General features: G+C 50.0%; 9 non-coding genes across 9 annotated transcripts; all 9 read right to left on the bottom strand.

Moving 5' to 3' along the window:
- Positions 1–266: 266 nt before the first annotated feature.
- On the bottom strand, positions 267–348 carry trnas-aga (transfer RNA serine (anticodon AGA)). Its single transcript has one exon. It is a non-coding gene; the product is annotated as a tRNA-Ser (tRNA).
- A 296-nt stretch (positions 349–644) lies between these two features.
- On the bottom strand, positions 645–716 carry trnam-cau (transfer RNA methionine (anticodon CAU)). The gene has a single exon. It is a non-coding gene; the product is annotated as a tRNA-Met (tRNA).
- Positions 717–2,597: 1,881 nt separating this feature from the next.
- Positions 2,598–2,670, bottom strand: trnav-aac (transfer RNA valine (anticodon AAC)). Its single transcript has one exon. It is a non-coding gene; the product is annotated as a tRNA-Val (tRNA).
- Positions 2,671–2,926: 256 nt separating this feature from the next.
- Positions 2,927–3,008, bottom strand: trnas-aga (transfer RNA serine (anticodon AGA)). Its single transcript has one exon. It is a non-coding gene; the product is annotated as a tRNA-Ser (tRNA).
- A 303-nt stretch (positions 3,009–3,311) lies between these two features.
- On the bottom strand, positions 3,312–3,383 carry trnam-cau (transfer RNA methionine (anticodon CAU)). Its single transcript has one exon. It is a non-coding gene; the product is annotated as a tRNA-Met (tRNA).
- Positions 3,384–5,295: 1,912 nt separating this feature from the next.
- On the bottom strand, positions 5,296–5,368 carry trnav-aac (transfer RNA valine (anticodon AAC)). Its single transcript has one exon. It is a non-coding gene; the product is annotated as a tRNA-Val (tRNA).
- A 257-nt stretch (positions 5,369–5,625) lies between these two features.
- trnas-aga (transfer RNA serine (anticodon AGA)) lies at positions 5,626–5,707 on the bottom strand. Its single transcript has one exon. It is a non-coding gene; the product is annotated as a tRNA-Ser (tRNA).
- Positions 5,708–9,747: 4,040 nt separating this feature from the next.
- On the bottom strand, positions 9,748–9,819 carry trnam-cau (transfer RNA methionine (anticodon CAU)). The gene has a single exon. It is a non-coding gene; the product is annotated as a tRNA-Met (tRNA).
- A 3,264-nt stretch (positions 9,820–13,083) lies between these two features.
- trnav-aac (transfer RNA valine (anticodon AAC)) lies at positions 13,084–13,156 on the bottom strand. Its single transcript has one exon. It is a non-coding gene; the product is annotated as a tRNA-Val (tRNA).
- Between the last annotated feature and the right edge of the window lie 2,573 nt (positions 13,157–15,729).

Below are 15,729 nucleotides of genomic sequence, written 5' to 3'. Positions count from 1 at the left end.
CTACAGAAACTTGCATGCTTTGAAAATGGCGGGCGTAACGAAAAAAAAATCCTATCTTCAAATCATTCATGTTAGAAATAAATGTGTGATTTCATATAAGTTGTCCTGGTGCGGTAAAATTAAAAATCATCCATCGGTATTACCATGCTGGGTAGAAAATACAAAATGTACCACAAGGGAAGCCAACTGATTACTTTTGAAAGACAGTACTGGATATGATTAATAACTGCAAATTAGGCTGTCGTCTTGCACATTCAAACATTACTCGTTGTTGGCGGGATTCGAACCTGCGCGGGGAATCCCCAATGGATTTCTAGTCCATCGCCTTAACCACTCGGCCACAACAACCTGTCAGCTATGTGTATGTGTGTGTGTGTGTGTGTGTGTGTGTGTGTGTGTGAATCTTCAGAAATAGACAATTTAGAGTCTTTATTTTAAAATGGTTGGTTTTACTTTATTTTAAAATGGTTGGTTTTACTTTATTAGGTTGAGACATATTTTCATCCTCATTTTGATTAAATGCATTTTCATCAACAGTCAGTGCAGTATGTTCATAGATCATACATCCACTTTCTTGTTTCCAAAAAGCTCTGGATAGATTTCAGTTAATCTCTCACATCTCATGTATGAGAGGATCTCTTAAGTAGCAGAGGATGGTTTCGATCCATCGACCTCTGGGTTATGGGCCCAGCACGCTTCCGCTGCGCCACTCTGCTGTATAACCAGGATGTGACTCCGCCACACAGTGGGGGGGAGGAGGGTAGGGCTCTTAAAAGCGGGTCCCCTGGTTCGGACGGTGAGCCGGGTCTCTGGGTGGCTCCAGGTGAGCCGGGTTGTTGAGGTTGTTGAGTTGTTGTTGGGGTCTGGTGGTGGAAGCTCCTGAGGTGTGGTGGTGATGCTGCTGGGGTCTGGTGGTGCAGCTAGTGGGGTCTGGTGGTGGAAGCTCCTGGGGTCTGGTGATGGAAGCTCCTGGGGTCAGGTGATGGAAGCTCCTTGGGTCTGGTGATGGAAATTCCTGGGGTCTGGTGGTGGAAGCTCCTGGGGTCTGGTGGTGATGCTGCTGGGGTCTGGTGATGATGCTGCTGGGGTCTGGTGGTGGAGCTAGTGGTGTCTGGTGGTGGAAGCTCCTGAGGTGTGGTGGTGATGCTGCTGTCGTCTGGTGGTGGAGCTAGTGGTGTCTGGTGGTGGAAGCTCCTGGGGTCAAAGTCCAGAGTGCTAACCATTACACCATGGAACCCTGTTCAGCTTTTATTGTGTTTTTATTGTGGTCCTGAAACCAGAACATGAGTAAAAAACAATATGCGCTTGAGCATCTGACAGAGTGCTGTCCATGGTGCTAGGAGCGTCTGGGTGTTTATGGTACCAGGGCCCTGGTCCTCCAGGCCCAAGGGCTGGCTCTTTCACTCCAGTGGCCGGTCGGTGGGGGGCTTAAAAGCGGGTCCCCGGGTTCGGCCGGTGAGCCGGGTCTTTGGGTGGCTCCAGGTGAGCCGGGTTTTTGAGGTTGTTGAGTTGTTGTTAGGGTTTGGTGGTGGAAGCTCCTGAGGTGTGGTGGTGATGCTGCTGGGGTCTGGTGGTGCAGCTAGAGGGGTCTGGTGGTGGAAGCTCCTGGGGTCTGGTGATGGAAGCTCCTGGGGTGTGGTGGTGGAAGCTCCTGGGTTCTGGTGGTGATGCTGCTGGGGTCTGGTGCTGATGCTGCTGGGGTCTGGTGGTGGAAGCTCCTGGGGTCTGGTGGTGGAAGCTCCTGAGGTCTGGTGGTGGAAGCTCCTGGGGTCTGGTGGTGGAAGCTCCTGGGGTCTGGTGGTGGAAGCTCCTGGGGTCTGGTGGTGGAAGCTCCTGGGGTCTGGTGCTGATGCTGCTGGGGTCCGGTGGTGGAGCTAGTGGGGTCTGGTGTTGGAAGCTCCTGGGGTCTGGTGGTGGAGCTAGTAGGGTCTGGTGGTGGATGGTGTCTGGTGGTGATGCTGCTGGGGTCTGGTGGTGGAGCTAGTGGGGTCTTGTGGTGGATGGGGTCTGGTGGTAATGCTGCTGGGGTCTGGTGGTGGAGCTAGTAGGGTCTGGTGGTGGATGGGGTCTGGTGGTAATGCTGCTGGGGTCTGGTGGTGGAGCTAGTGGGGTCTGGTGGTGATGCTGCTGGGGTCTGGTGGAAGCTCCTGGGGTCTGGTGGTGGAAGCTCCTGAGGTCTGGTGGTGGAAGCTCCTGGGGTCTGGTGGTGATGCTGCTGGGGTATGGTGGTGGAGCTAGTGGGGTCTGGTGTTGGAAGCTCCTGGGGTCTGGTGGTGGAGCTAGTGGGGTCTGGTGTTAATGCTGCTGGGGTTTGGTGGTGGAGCTAGTGACTTACATGTTTTGAAAAAGGCGGGCATGACGAAAAGATCCTGTAAAAAATCTCTGTAATATGTTTCTTTTTTTCCTGTAAAGTTGGACATTTTAAAGATTAGGTAAATGGGGAATGACTGGCTTTTAATCAGTTGTGGAACTGCAACGAAATTCATTTCTGCATAAGACCCAATGCGAGAAAGAGATGGTCGACCTTCCTGTGCCGAGCACCAAGAAGAGGATTAGAGGGGTTTTCCAAGTCCAAATAATATTATTGCAGTAATACATGTTTCCGCCCAGTTTCGAACAGGGGACCCTTCGCGTGTTAGGCGAACGTGATAACCACTACACTACGAAAACTTGCATGCTTTGAAAATGGCGGGCGTAACGAAAAAAAAATCCTATCTTCAAATCATTCATGTTAGAAATAAATGTGTGATTTCATATAAGTTGTCCTGGTGCGGTAAAATTAAAAATCATCCATCGGTATTACCATGCTGGGTAGAAAATACAAAATGTACCACAAGGGAAGCCAACTGATTACTTTTGAAAGACAGTACTGGATATGATTAATAACTGCAAATTAGGCAGTCGTCTTGCACATTCAAACATTACTCGTTGTTGGCAGGATTCGAACCTGCGCGGGGAATCCCCAATGGATTTCTAGTCCATCGCCTTAACCACTCGGCCACAACAACCTGTCAGCTGTGTGTATGTGTGTGTGTGTGTGTGTGAATCTTCAGAAATAGACAATTTAGAGTCTTTATTTTAAAATGGTTGGTTTTACTTCATTTTAAAATGGTTGGTTTTACTTTATTAGGTTGAGACATATTTTCATCCTCATTTTGATTAAATGCATTTTCATCAACAGCATTTTCATCAACAGTCAGCATCAACAGCCAGTATGTTCATAGTTCATACATCCACTTTCTTGTTTCCAAAAAGCTCTGGATAGATTTCAGTTAATCTCTCACATCTCATGTATGAGAGGATCTCTTAAGTAGCAGAGGATGGTTTCGATCCATCGACCTCTGGGTTATGGGCCCAGCACGCTTCCGCTGCGCCACTCTGCTGTATAACCAGAATGTGACTCCGCCACACAGTGGGGGGGAGGGGGGTAGGGGACTTAAAAGCGGGTCCCCTGGTTCGGACGGTGAGCCGGGTCTCTGGGTGGCTCCAGGTGAGCCGGGTTGTTGAGGTTGTTGAGGTTGTTGAGTTGTTGTTGGGGTCTGGTGGTGTAAGCTCCTGAGGTGTGGTGGTGATGCTGCTGGGGTCTGGTGGTGCAGCTAGTGGGGTCTGGTGGTGGAAGCTCCTGGGGTCTGGTGATGGAAGCTCCTGGGGTCAGGTGATGGAAGCTCCTTGGGTCTGGTGATGGAAATTCCTGGGGTCTGGTGGTGGAAGCTCCTGGGGTCTGGTGGTGATGCTGCTGGGGTCTGGTGGAGGAGCTAGTGGTGTCTGGTGGTGGAAGCTCCTGAGGTGTGGTGGTGATGCTGCTGTCGTCTGGTGGTGGAGCTAGTGGTGTCTGGTGGTGGAAGCTCCTGGGGTCAAAGTCCAGAGTGCTAACCATTACACCATGGAACCCTGTTCAGCTTTTATTGTGTTTTTATTGTGGTCCTGAAACCAGAACATGAGTAAAAAACAATATGCGCTTGAGCATCTGACAGAGTGCTGTCCATGGTGCTAGGAGCGTCTGGGTGTTTATGGTACCAGGGCCCTGGTCCTCCAGGCCCAAGGGCTGGCTCTTTCACTCCAGTGGCCGGTCGGTGGGGGGCTTAAAAGCGGGTCCCCGGGTTCGGACGGTGAGCCGGGTCTTTGGGTGGCTCCAGGTGAGCCGGGTTTTTGAGGTTGTTGAGTTGTTGTTAGGGTTTGGTGGTGGAAGCTCCTGAGGTGTGGTGGTGATGCTGCTGGGGTCTGGTGGTGCAGCTAGAGGGGTCTGGTGGTGGAAGCTCCTGGGGTCTGGTGATGGAAGCTCCTGGGGTGTGGTGGTGGAAGCTCCTGGGTTCTGGTGGTGATGCTGCTGGGGTCTGGTGCTGATGCTGCTGGGGTCTGGTGGTGGAAGCTCCTGGGGTCTGGTGGTGGAAGCTCCTGAGGTCTGGTGGTGGAAGCTCCTGGGGTCTGGTGGTGGAAGCTCCTGGGGTCTGGTGGTGGAAGCTCCTGGGGTCTGGTGGTGGAAGCTCCTGGGGTCTGGTGCTGATGCTGCTGGGGTCCGGTGGTGGAGCTAGTGGGGTCTGGTGCTGATGCTGCTGGGGTCCGGTGGTGGAGCTAGTGGGGTCTGGTGTTGGAAGCTCCTGGGGTCTGGTGGTGGAGCTAGTAGGGTCTGGTGGTGGATGGGGTCTGGTGGTGATGCTGCTGGGGTCTGGTGGTGGAGCTAGTGGGGTCTTGTGGTGGATGGGGTCTGGTGGTAATGCTGCTGGGGTCTGGTGGTGGAGCTAGTAGGGTCTGGTGGTGGATGGGGTCTGGTGGTAATGCTGCTGGGGTCTGGTGGTGGAGCTAGTGGGGTCTGGTGGTGATGCTGCTGGGGTCTGGTGGAAGCTCCTGAGGTCTGGTGGTGGAAGCTCCTGGGGTCTGGTGGTGGAAGCTCCTGGGGTCTGGTGGTGATGCTGCTGGGGTATGGTGGTGGAGCTAGTGGGGTCTGGTGTTGGAAGCTCCTGGGGTCTGGTGGTGGAGCTAGTGGGGTCTGGTGTTAATGCTGCTGGGGTTTGGTGGTGGAGCTAGTGACTTACATGTTTTGAAAAAGGCGGGCATGACGAAAAGATCCTGTAAAAAATCTCTGTAATATGTTTCTTTTTTTCCTGTAAAGTTGGACATTTGAAAGATTAGGTAAATGAGGAATGACTGGCTTTTAATCAGTTGTGGAACTGCAACGAAATTCATTTCTGCATAAGACCCAATGCGAGAAAGGGATGGTCGACCTTCCTGTGCCGAGCACCAAGAAGAGGATTAGAGGGGTTTTCCAAGTCCAAATAATATTATTGCAGTAATACATGTTTCCGCCCAGTTTCGAACACGGGACCTTTCGCGTGTTAGGCGAACGTGATAACCACTACACTACGGAAACTTGCATGCTTTGAAAATGGCGGGCGTAACGAAAAAAAAAATCCTATCTTCAAATCATTCTTGTTAGAAATAAATGTGTGATTTCATATAAGTTGTCCTGGTGCGGTAAAATTAAAAATCATCCATCGGTATTACCATGCTGGGTAGAAAATACAAAATGTACCACAAGGGAAGCCAACTGATTACTTTTGAAAGACAGTACTGGATATGATTAATAACTGCAAATTAGGCAGTCGTCTTGCACATTCAAACATTACTCATTGTTGGCAGGATTCGAACCTGCGCGGGGAATCCCCAATGGATTTCTAGTCCATCGCCTTAACCACTCGGCCACAACAACCTGTCAGCTGTGTGTATGTGTGTGTGTGTGTGTGTGTGTGTGTGTGTGTGTGTGTGTGTGTGTGTGTGTGTGTGTGTGTGTGTGTGTGTGTGTGAATCTTCAGAAATAGACAATTTAGAGTCTTTATTTTAAAATGGTTGGTTTTACTTCATTTTAAAATGGTTGGTTTTACTTTATTAGGTTGAGACATATTTTCATCCTCATTTTGATTAAATGCATTTTCATCAACAGTCAGTGCAGTATGTTCATAGATCATACCTCCACTTTCTTGTTTCCAAAAAGCTCTGGATAGATTTCAGTTAATCTCTCACATCTCATGTATGAGAGGATCTCTTAATTAGCAGAGGATGGTTTCGATCCATCGACCTCTGGGTTATGGGCCCAGCACGCTTCCGCTGCGCCGCTCTGCTGTATAACCAGGATGTGACTCCGCCACACAGTGGGGGGGAGGGGGGGAGGGGACTTAAAAGCGGGTCCCCTGGTTCGGACGGTGAGCCGGGTCTCTGGGTGGCTCCAGGTGAGCCGGGTTGTTGAGGTTGTTGAGTTGTTGTCAGGGTCTGGTGGTGGAAGCTCCTGAGGTGTGGTGGTGATGCTGCTGGGGTCTGGTGGTGCAGCTAGTGGGGTCTGGTGGTGGAAGCTCCTGGGGTCTGGTGATGGAAGCTCCTGGGGTCAGGTGATGGAAGCTCCTTGGGTCTGGTGATGGAAATTCCTGGGGTCTGGTGGTGGAAGCTCCTGGGGTCTGGTAGTGATGCTGCTGGGGTCTGGTGGTGATGCTGCTGGGGTCTGGTGGTGGAGCTAGTGGTGTCTGGTGGTGGAAGCTCCTGAGGTGTGGTGGTGATGCTGCTGTCGTCTGGTGGTGGAGCTAGTGGTGTCTGGTGGTGGAAGCTCCTGGGGTCAAAGTCCAGAGTGCTAACCATTACACCATGGAACCCTGTTCAGCTTTTATTGTGTTTTTATTGTGGTCCTGAAACCAGAACATGAGTAAAAAACAATATGCGCTTGAGCATCTGACAGAGTGCTGTCCATGGTGCTAGGAGCGTCTGGGTGTTTATGGTACCAGGGCCCTGGTCCTCCAGGCCCAAGGGCTGGCTCTTTCACTCCAGTGGCCGGTCGGTGGGGTGCTTAAAAGCGGGTCCCCGGGTTCGGACGGTGAGCCGGGTCTTTGGGTGGCTCCAGGTGAGCCGGGTTTTTGAGGTTGTTGAGTTGTTGTTAGGGTTTGGTGGTGAAAGCTCCTGAGGTGTGGTGGTGATGCTGCTGGGGTCTGGTGGTGCAGCTAGAGGGGTCTGGTGGTGGAAGCTCCTGGGGTCTGGTGATGGAAGCTCCTGGGGTGTGGTGGTGGAAGCTCCTGGGTTCTGGTGGTGATGCTGCTGGGGTCTGGTGATGATGCTGCTGGGGTCTGGTGGTGGAAGCTCCTGGGGTCTGGTGGTGGAAGCTCCTGAGGTCTGGTGGTGGAAGCTCCTGGGGTCTGGTGGTGGAAGCTCCTGGGGTCTGGTGGTGGAAGCTCCTGGGGTCTGGTGGTGGAAGCTCCTGGGGTCTGGTTCTGATGCTGCTGGGGTCCGGTGGTGGAGCTAGTGGGGTCTGGTGTTGGAAGCTCCTGGGGTCTGGTGGTGGAGCTAGTAGGGTCTGGTGGTGGATGGGGTCTGGTGGTGATGCTGCTGGGGTCTGGTGGTGGAGCTAGTGGGGTCTTGTGGTGGATGGGGTCTGGTGGTAATGCTGCTGGGGTCTGGTGGAAGCTCCTGGGGTCTGGTGGTGGAAGCTCCTGAGGTCTGGTGGTGGAAGCTCCTGGGGTCTGGTGGTGGAAGCTCCTGGGGTCTGGTGGTGATGCTGCTGGGGTATGGTGGTGGAGCTAGTGGGGTCTGGTGTTGGAAGCTCCTGGGGTCTGGTGGTGGAGCTAGTGGGGTCTGGTGTTAATGCTGCTGGGGTTTGGTGGTGGAGCTAGTGACTTACATGTTTTGAAAAAGGCGGGCATGACGAAAAGATCCTGTAAAAAATCTCTGTAATATGTTTCTTTTTTTCCTGTAAAGTTGGACATTTGAAAGATTAGGTAAATGAGGAATGACTGGCTTTTAATCAGTTGTGGAACTGCAACGAAATTCATTTCTGCATAAGACCCAATGCGAGAAAGAGATGGTCGACCTTCCTGTGCCGAGCACCAAGAAGAGGATTAGAGGGGTTTTCCAAGTCCAAATAATATTATTGCAGTAATACATGTTTCCGCCCAGTTTCGAACAGGGGACCTTTCGCGTGTTAGGCGAGCGTGATAACCACTACACTACGAAAACTTGCATGCTTTGAAAATGGCGGGCGTAACGAAAAAAAAATCCTATCTTCAAATCATTCATGTTAGAAATAAATGTGTGATTTCATATAAGTTGTCCTGGTGCGGTAAAATTAAAAATCATCCATTCAATTCAATTCAATTCAATTTTATTTATATAGCGTCTAATACAACAGAGTTGTCTCTAGACGCTTTACAGAGACCCATACCCAGAACATGACCCCCGAGCAGTTATTACATAAACAATGGCAGGTAAAAACTCCCTTAGTGGGAGAAAAACCTTAAGCCAAACAGTGGCAAGGAAAAACTCCCCTTTAGGAGGGAAGAAACCTTGAGCAGGACCAGGCTCATCAGGGGGGACCCTCCTGCCGAGGGCCAGACTGGTGGGTCAGGGACGGCAACAGCACAGCAGGCAGGCGGAAGCAGCAACGGGATGACTGGGGGTGGGGACCGCAGGCCAGCACACAGCTCCCGAAGCTCCGGCCCAATCAGCAAGTCCCAGGTTGGGGTGCAGGGTCAGGAAAAGACTTGTGCTCCGTAATGCAAGCTACAAGCCACCCATGGCCACCTGCAGGACAAAAGAGAGAAAAGGGAGGAGAAGGGGGGGGCAGCAACGGGATGACCAGGGGTGGGGACCGCAGGCCAGCACGCAGCTCCCGAAGCTCCGGCCCAATCAGCAAGTCCCAGGTTGGGGTGCAGGGTCGGGGAAAGACTTGTGCTCCGTAATGCAAGCTACAAGCCACCCACGACCACCTGCAGGTTCCGGTGTCCGGCAAAGGATGCTGCAACATGGACAAAAGAGAGAAAAGGGAGCAGAAGGGGGGGGCCAGCACAAGAAACCACAGGAGCGACTCTGACACACTAAAGTTTACACTACCTAGAGATTTACCAACACCAGCTAGAGGTTTACTAAACACTAACTATAGGCTTTACTAAACAGAAATGTTTTAAGTTTAGTTTTAAAGGTGGAGGTGGTGTCAGCCCCCTTAACCCAGATTGGAAGTTGGTTCCATAGTAGTGGCGCCTGATAGCAGAACGCCCGCCCTCCAAATATACATTTAGATACTCTAGGAACTACAAGTAAACCTGCACTCTGAGAACGGAGAGCTCTGACAGGAACATAAGGCATTATCAGGTCTTGCAAATAATGCGGAGCTAAGCCGTTTTGGGCTTTATACGCAAGTAATACAATTTTAAATTGGATTCTGAATTTTACGGGTAACCAATGGAGCGACGCTAACACTGGAGAGACGTGGTCTCTCCTGCTAATTCCTGTCAGTACTCGTGCTGCTGCATTTTGGGTATTACCATGCTGGGTAGAAAATACAAAATGTACCACAAGGGAAGCCAACTGATTACTTTTGAAAGACAGTACTGGATATGATTAATAACTGCAAATTAGGCTGTCGTCTTGCACATTCAAACATTACTCGTTGTTGGCAGGATTCCAACCTGCGCGGGGAATCCCCAATGGATTTCTAGTCCATCGCCTTAACCACTCGGCCACAACAACCTGTCAGCTGTGTGTGTGTGTGTGTGTGTGAATCTTCAGAAATAGACAATTTAGAGTCTTTATTTTAAAATGGTTGGTTTTACTTTATTAGGTTGAGACATATTTTCATCCTCATTTTGATTAAATGCATTTTCATCAACAGTCAGTGCAGTATGTTCATAGATCATACATCCACTTTCTTGTTTCCAAAAAGCTCTGGATAGATTTCAGTTAATCTCTCACATCTCATGTATGAGAGGATCTCTTAAGTAGCAGAGGATGGTTTCGATCCATCGACCTCTGGGTTATGGGCCCAGCACGCTTCCGCTGCGCCACTCTGCTGTATAAGCAGGATGTGACTCCGCCACACAGTGGGGGGGAGGGGGGTAGGGGACTTAAAAGCGGGTCCCCTGGTTCGGACGGTGAGCCGGGTCTCTGGGTGGCTCCAGGTGAGCCGGGTTGTTGAGGTTGTTGAGTTGTTGTTGGGGTCTGGTGGTGGAAGCTCCTGAGGTGTGGTGGTGATGCTGCTGGGGTCTGGTGGTGCAGCTAGTGGGGTCTGGTGGTGGAAGCTCCTGGGGTCTGGTGATGGAAGCTCCTGGGGTCAGGTGATGGAAGCTCCTTGGGTCTGGTGATGGAAATTCCTGGGGTCTGGTGGTGGAAGCTCCTGGGGTCTGGTGGTGATGCTGCTGGGGTCTGGTGGTGATGCTGCTGGGGTCTGGTGGTGGAGCTAGTGGTGTCTGGTGGTGGAAGCTCCTGAGGTGTGGTGGTGATGCTGCTGTCGTCTGGTGGTGGAGCTAGTGGTGTCTGGTGGTGGAAGCTCCTGGGGTCAAAGTCCAGAGTGCTAACCATTACACCATGGAACCCTGTTCAGCTTTTATTGTGTTTTTATTGTGGTCCTGAAACCAGAACATGAGTAAAAAACAATATGCGCTTGAGCATCTGACAGAGTGCTGTCCATGGTGCTAGGAGCGTCTGGGTGTTTATGGTACCAGGGCCCTGGTCCACCAGGCCCAAGGGCTGGCTCTTTCACTCCAGTGGCCGGTCGGTGGGGGGCTTAAAAGCGGGTCCCCGGGTTCGGACGGTGAGCCGGGTCTTTGGGTGGCTCCAGGTGAGCCGGGTTTTTGAGGTTGTTGAGTTGTTGTTAGGGTTTGGTGGTGGAAGCTCCTGAGGTGTGGTGGTGATGCTGCTGGGGTCTGGTGGTGCAGCTAGAGAGGTCTGGTGGTGGAAGCTCCTGGGGTCTGGTGATGGAAGCTCCTGGGGTGTGGTGGTGGAAGCTCCTGGGTTCTGGTGGTGATGCTGCTGGGGTCTGGTGCTGATGCTGCTGGGGTCTGGTGGTGGAAGCTCCTGGGGTCTGGTGGTGGAAGCTCCTGAGGTCTGGTGGTGGAAGCTCCTGGGGTCTGGTGGTGGAAGCTCCTGGGGTCTGGTGGTGGAAGCTCCTGGGGTCTGGTGGTGGAAGCTCCTGGGGTCTGGTGCTGATGCTGCTGGGGTCTGGTGGTGGAGCTAGTGGGGTCTGGTGTTGGAAGCTCCTGGGGTCTGGTGGTGGAGCTAGTAGGGTCTGGTGGTGGATGGGGTCTGGTGGTGATGCTGCTGTGGTCTGGTGGTGGAGCTAGTGGGGTCTTGTGGTGGATGGGGTCTGGTGGTAATGCTGCTGGGGTCTGGTGGTGGAGCTAGTAGGGTCTGGTGGTGGATGGGGTCTGGTGGTAATGCTGCTGGGGTCTGGTGGTGGAGCTAGTGGGGTCTGGTGGTTATGCTGCTGGGGTCTGGTGGAAGCTCCTGGGGTCTGGTGGTGGAAGCTCCTGGGGTCTGGTGGTGGAAGCTCCTGGGGTCTGGTGGTGGAAGCTCCTGGGGTCTGGTGGTGATGCTGCTGGGGTATGGTGGTGGAGCTAGTGTGGTCTGGTGTTGGAAGCTCCTGGGGTCTGGTGGTGGAAGCTCCTGGGGTCTGGTGATGGAAGCTCCTGGGGTCAGGTGATGGAAGCTCCTTGGGTCTGGTGATGGAAATTCCTGGGGTCTGGTGGTGGAAGCTCCTGGGGTCTGGTGGTGATGCTGCTGGGGTCTGGTGGTGATGCTGCTGGGGTCTGGTGGTGGAGCTAGTGGTGTCTGGTGGTGGAAGCTCCTGAGGTGTGGTGGTGATGCTGCTGTCGTCTGGTGGTGGAGCTAGTGGTGTCTGGTGGTGGAAGCTCCTGGGGTCAAAGTCCAGAGTGCTAACCATTACACCATGGAACCCTGTTCAGCTTTTATTGTGTTTTTATTGTGGTCCTGAAACCAGAACATGAGTAAAAAACAATATGCGCTTGAGCATCTGACAGAGTGCTGTCCATGGTGCTAGGAGCGTCTGGGTGTTTATGGTACCAGGGCCCTGGTCCTCCAGGCCCAAGGGCTGGCTCTTTCACTCCAGTGGCCGGTCGGTGGGGGGCTTAAAAGCGGGTCCCCGGGTTCGGACGGTGAGCCGGGTCTTTGGGTGGCTCCAGGTGAGCCGGGTTTTTGAGGTTGTTGAGTTGTTGTTAGGGTTTGGTGGTGGAAGCTCCTGAGGTGTGGTGGTGATGCTGCTGGGGTCTGGTGGTGCAGCTAGAGGGGTCTGGTGGTGGAAGCTCCTGGGGTCTGGTGATGGAAGCTCCTGGGGTGTGGTGGTGGAAGCTCCTGGGTTCTGGTGGTGATGCTGCTGGGGTCTGGTGCTGATGCTGCTGGGGTCTGGTGGTGGAAGCTCCTGGGGTCTGGTGGTGGAAGCTCCTGAGGTCTGGTGGTGGAAGCTCCTGGGGTCTGGTGGTGGAAGCTCCTGGGGTCTGGTGGTGGAAGCTCCTGGGGTCTGGTGGTGGAAGCTCCTGGGGTCTGGTGCTGATGCTGCTGGGGTCTGGTGGTGGAGCTAGTGGGGTCTGGTGTTGGAAGCTCCTGGGGTCTGGTGGTGGAGCTAGTAGGGTCTGGTGGTGGATGGGGTCTGGTGGTGATGCTGCTGTGGTCTGGTGGTGGAGCTAGTGGGGTCTTGTGGTGGATGGGGTCTGGTGGTAATGCTGCTGGGGTCTGGTGGTGGAGCTAGTAGGGTCTGGTGGTGGATGGGGTCTGGTGGTAATGCTGCTGGGGTCTGGTGGTGGAGCTAGTGGGGTCTGGTGGTTATGCTGCTGGGGTCTGGTGGAAGCTCCTGGGGTCTGGTGGTGGAAGCTCCTGGGGTCTGGTGGTGGAAGCTCCTGGGGTCTGGTGGTGGAAGCTCCTGGGGTCTGGTGGTGATGCTGCTGGGGTATGGTGGTGGAGCTAGTGTGGTCTGGTGTTGGAAGCTCCTGGGGTCTGGTGGTGGAGCTAGTGGGGTCTGGTGTTAATGCTGCTGGGGTTTGGTGGTGGAGCTAGTGACTTACATGTTTTGAAAAAGGCGGGCATGACGAAAAGATCCTGTAAAAAATCTCTGTAATATGCTTCTTTTTTTCCTGTAAAGTTGGACATTTGAAAGATTAGGTAAATGGGGAATGACTGGCTTTTAATCAGTTGTGGAACTGCAACGAAATTCATTTCTGCATAAGACCCAATGCGAGAAAGAGATGGTCGACCTTCCTGTGCCGAGCACCAAGAAGAGGATTGGAGGGGTTTTCCAAGTCCAAATAATATTATTGCAGTAATACATGTTTCCGCCCAGTTTCGAACAGGGGACCTTTCGCGTGTTAGGCGAACGTGATAACCACTACACTACGGAAACTTGCATGCTTTGAAAATGGCGGGCGTAACGAAAAAAAAATCCTATCTTCAAATCATTCATGTTAGAAATAAATGTGTGATTTCATATAAGTTGTCCTGGTGCGGTAAAATTAAAAATCATCCATGGGTATTACCATGCTGGGTAGATGTACCACAAGGGAAGCCAACTGATTACTTTTGAAAGACAGTACTGGATATGATTAATAACTGCAAATTAGGCAGTCGTCTTGTTTCAGGTACAAAATGACTGTTTCTCGCTGAGAAAATGCCAAAAAGCGGATTTCTGTCATAACATTGTTTTACCTTCTGATTTTTTAAGGCAAGCTATTGAAAACGTTAGAAAATTGGAAAAAGGAGTCTATGTAGTTGATTTGAGAGACTCATTTCATTATTGGACTCACCAAACCACTTACAGTGTTTCAGGTACAAAATGACTGTTTCTCGCTGAGAAAATGCAAAAAAGCGGATTTCTGTCATAACATTGATTTACCTTCTGATTTTTTAAGGCAAGCTATTGAAAACGTCAGAAAATTGGAGAAAGGAGTCTATGTAGTTGATTTGAGGGACTCATTTCATTATTGGACTCACCAAACCACTTACAGTGTTTCAGGTACAAAATGACCGTTTCTCGCTGAGAAAATGCCAAAAAACGGATTTCTGTAATAACATTGTTTTACCTTCTGATTTTTTAAGGCAAGCTATCGAAAACGTTAGAAAATTGGAAAAAGGAGTCTATGTAGTTGATTTGAGAGACTCATTTCATTATTGGACTCACCAAACCACTTACAGTGTTTCAGGTACAAAATGACTGTTTCTCGCTGAGAAAATGCAAAAAAGCGGATTTCTGTCATAACATTGATTTACCTTCTGATTTTTTAAGGCAAGCTATTGAAAACGTCAGAAAATTGGAGAAAGGAGTCTATGTAGTTGATTTGAGGGACTCATTTCATTATTGGACTCACCAAACCACTTACAGTGTTTCAGGTACAAAATGACCGTTTCTCGCTGAGAAAATGCCAAAAAGCGGATTTCTGTCATAACATTGTTTTACCTTCTGATTTTTTAAGGCAAGCTATTGAAAACTTAGAAAATTGGAAAAAGGAGTCTATGTAGTTGATTTGAGAGACTCATTTCATTATTGGACTCACCAAACCACTTACAGTGTTTCAGGTACAAAATGACTGTTTCTCGCTGAGAAAATGCCAAAAAGCGGATTTCTGTCATAACATTGATTTACCTTCTGATTTTTTAAGGCAAGCTATTGAAAACGTCAGAAAATTGGAGAAAGGAGTCTATGTAGTTGATTTGAGGGACTCATTTCATTATTGGACTCACCAAACCACTTACAGTGTTTCAGGTACAAAATGACCGTTTCTCGCTGAGAAAATGCCAAAAAGCGGATTTCTGTCATAACATTGATTTACCTTCTGATTTTTTAAGGCAAGCTATTGAAAACGTTAGAAAATTGGAGAAAGGTGTCTATGTAGTTGATTTGAGCGACTCATTTCATTATTGGACTCACCAAATCACTTACAGTGTTTCAGGTACAAAATGACTGTTTCTCGCTGAGAAAATGCCAAAAAGCGGATTTCTGTCATAACATTGATTTACCTTCTGATTTTTCAAGGCAAGCTATTGAAAACGTCAGAAAATTGGAGAAATGAGTCTATGTAGTTGATTTGAGAGACTCATTTCATTATTGGACTCACCAAACCACTTACAGTGTTTCAGGTACAAAATGACTGTTTCTCGCTGAGAAAATGCCAAAAAGCGGATTTCTGTCATAACATTGATTTACCTTCTGATTTTTCAAGGCAAGCTATTGAAAACGTCAGAAAATTGGAGAAAGGAGTCTATGTAGTTGATTTGAGAGACTCATTTCATTATTGGACTCACCAAACCACTTACAGTGTTTCAGGTACAAAATGACCGTTTCTCGCTGAGAAAATGCCAAAAAGCGGATTTCTGTAATAACATTGATTTACCTTCTGATTTTTCAAGGCAAGCTATTGAAAACGTCAGAAAATTGGAGAAAGGAGTCTATGTAGTTGATTTGAGAGACTCATTTCATTATTGGACTCACCAAACCACTTACAGTGTTTCAGGTACAAAATGACTGTTTCTCGCTGAGAAAATGCCAAAAAGCGGATTTCTGTCATAACATTGATTTACCTTCTGATTTTTTAAGGCAAGCTATTGAAAACATCAGAAAATTGGAGAAAGGAGTCTATGTAGTTGATTTGAGGGACTCATTTCATTATTGGACTCACCAAACCACTTACAGTGTTTCAGGTACAAAATGACCGTTTCTCGCTGAGAAAATGCCAAAAAGCGGATTTCTGTAATAACATTGTTTTACCTTCTGATTTTTTAAGGCAAGCTATTGAAAACGTCAGAAAATTGGAGAAAGGAGTCTATGTAGTTGATTTGAGGGACTCATTTCATTATTGGACTCACCAAACCACTTACAGTGTTTCAGGTACAAAATGACTGTTTCTCGCTGAGAAAATGCCAAAAAGCGGATTTCTGTCATAACATTGATTTACCTTCTGATTTTTTAAGGCAAGCTATTGA

Source organism: Cololabis saira, unplaced genomic scaffold (genome assembly GCF_033807715.1).
Source record: "Cololabis saira isolate AMF1-May2022 unplaced genomic scaffold, fColSai1.1 scf028, whole genome shotgun sequence".
Lineage (NCBI taxonomy): Eukaryota > Metazoa > Chordata > Actinopteri > Beloniformes > Belonidae > Cololabis > Cololabis saira.
This window is presented reverse-complemented; position numbering and strand designations above follow the sequence as displayed.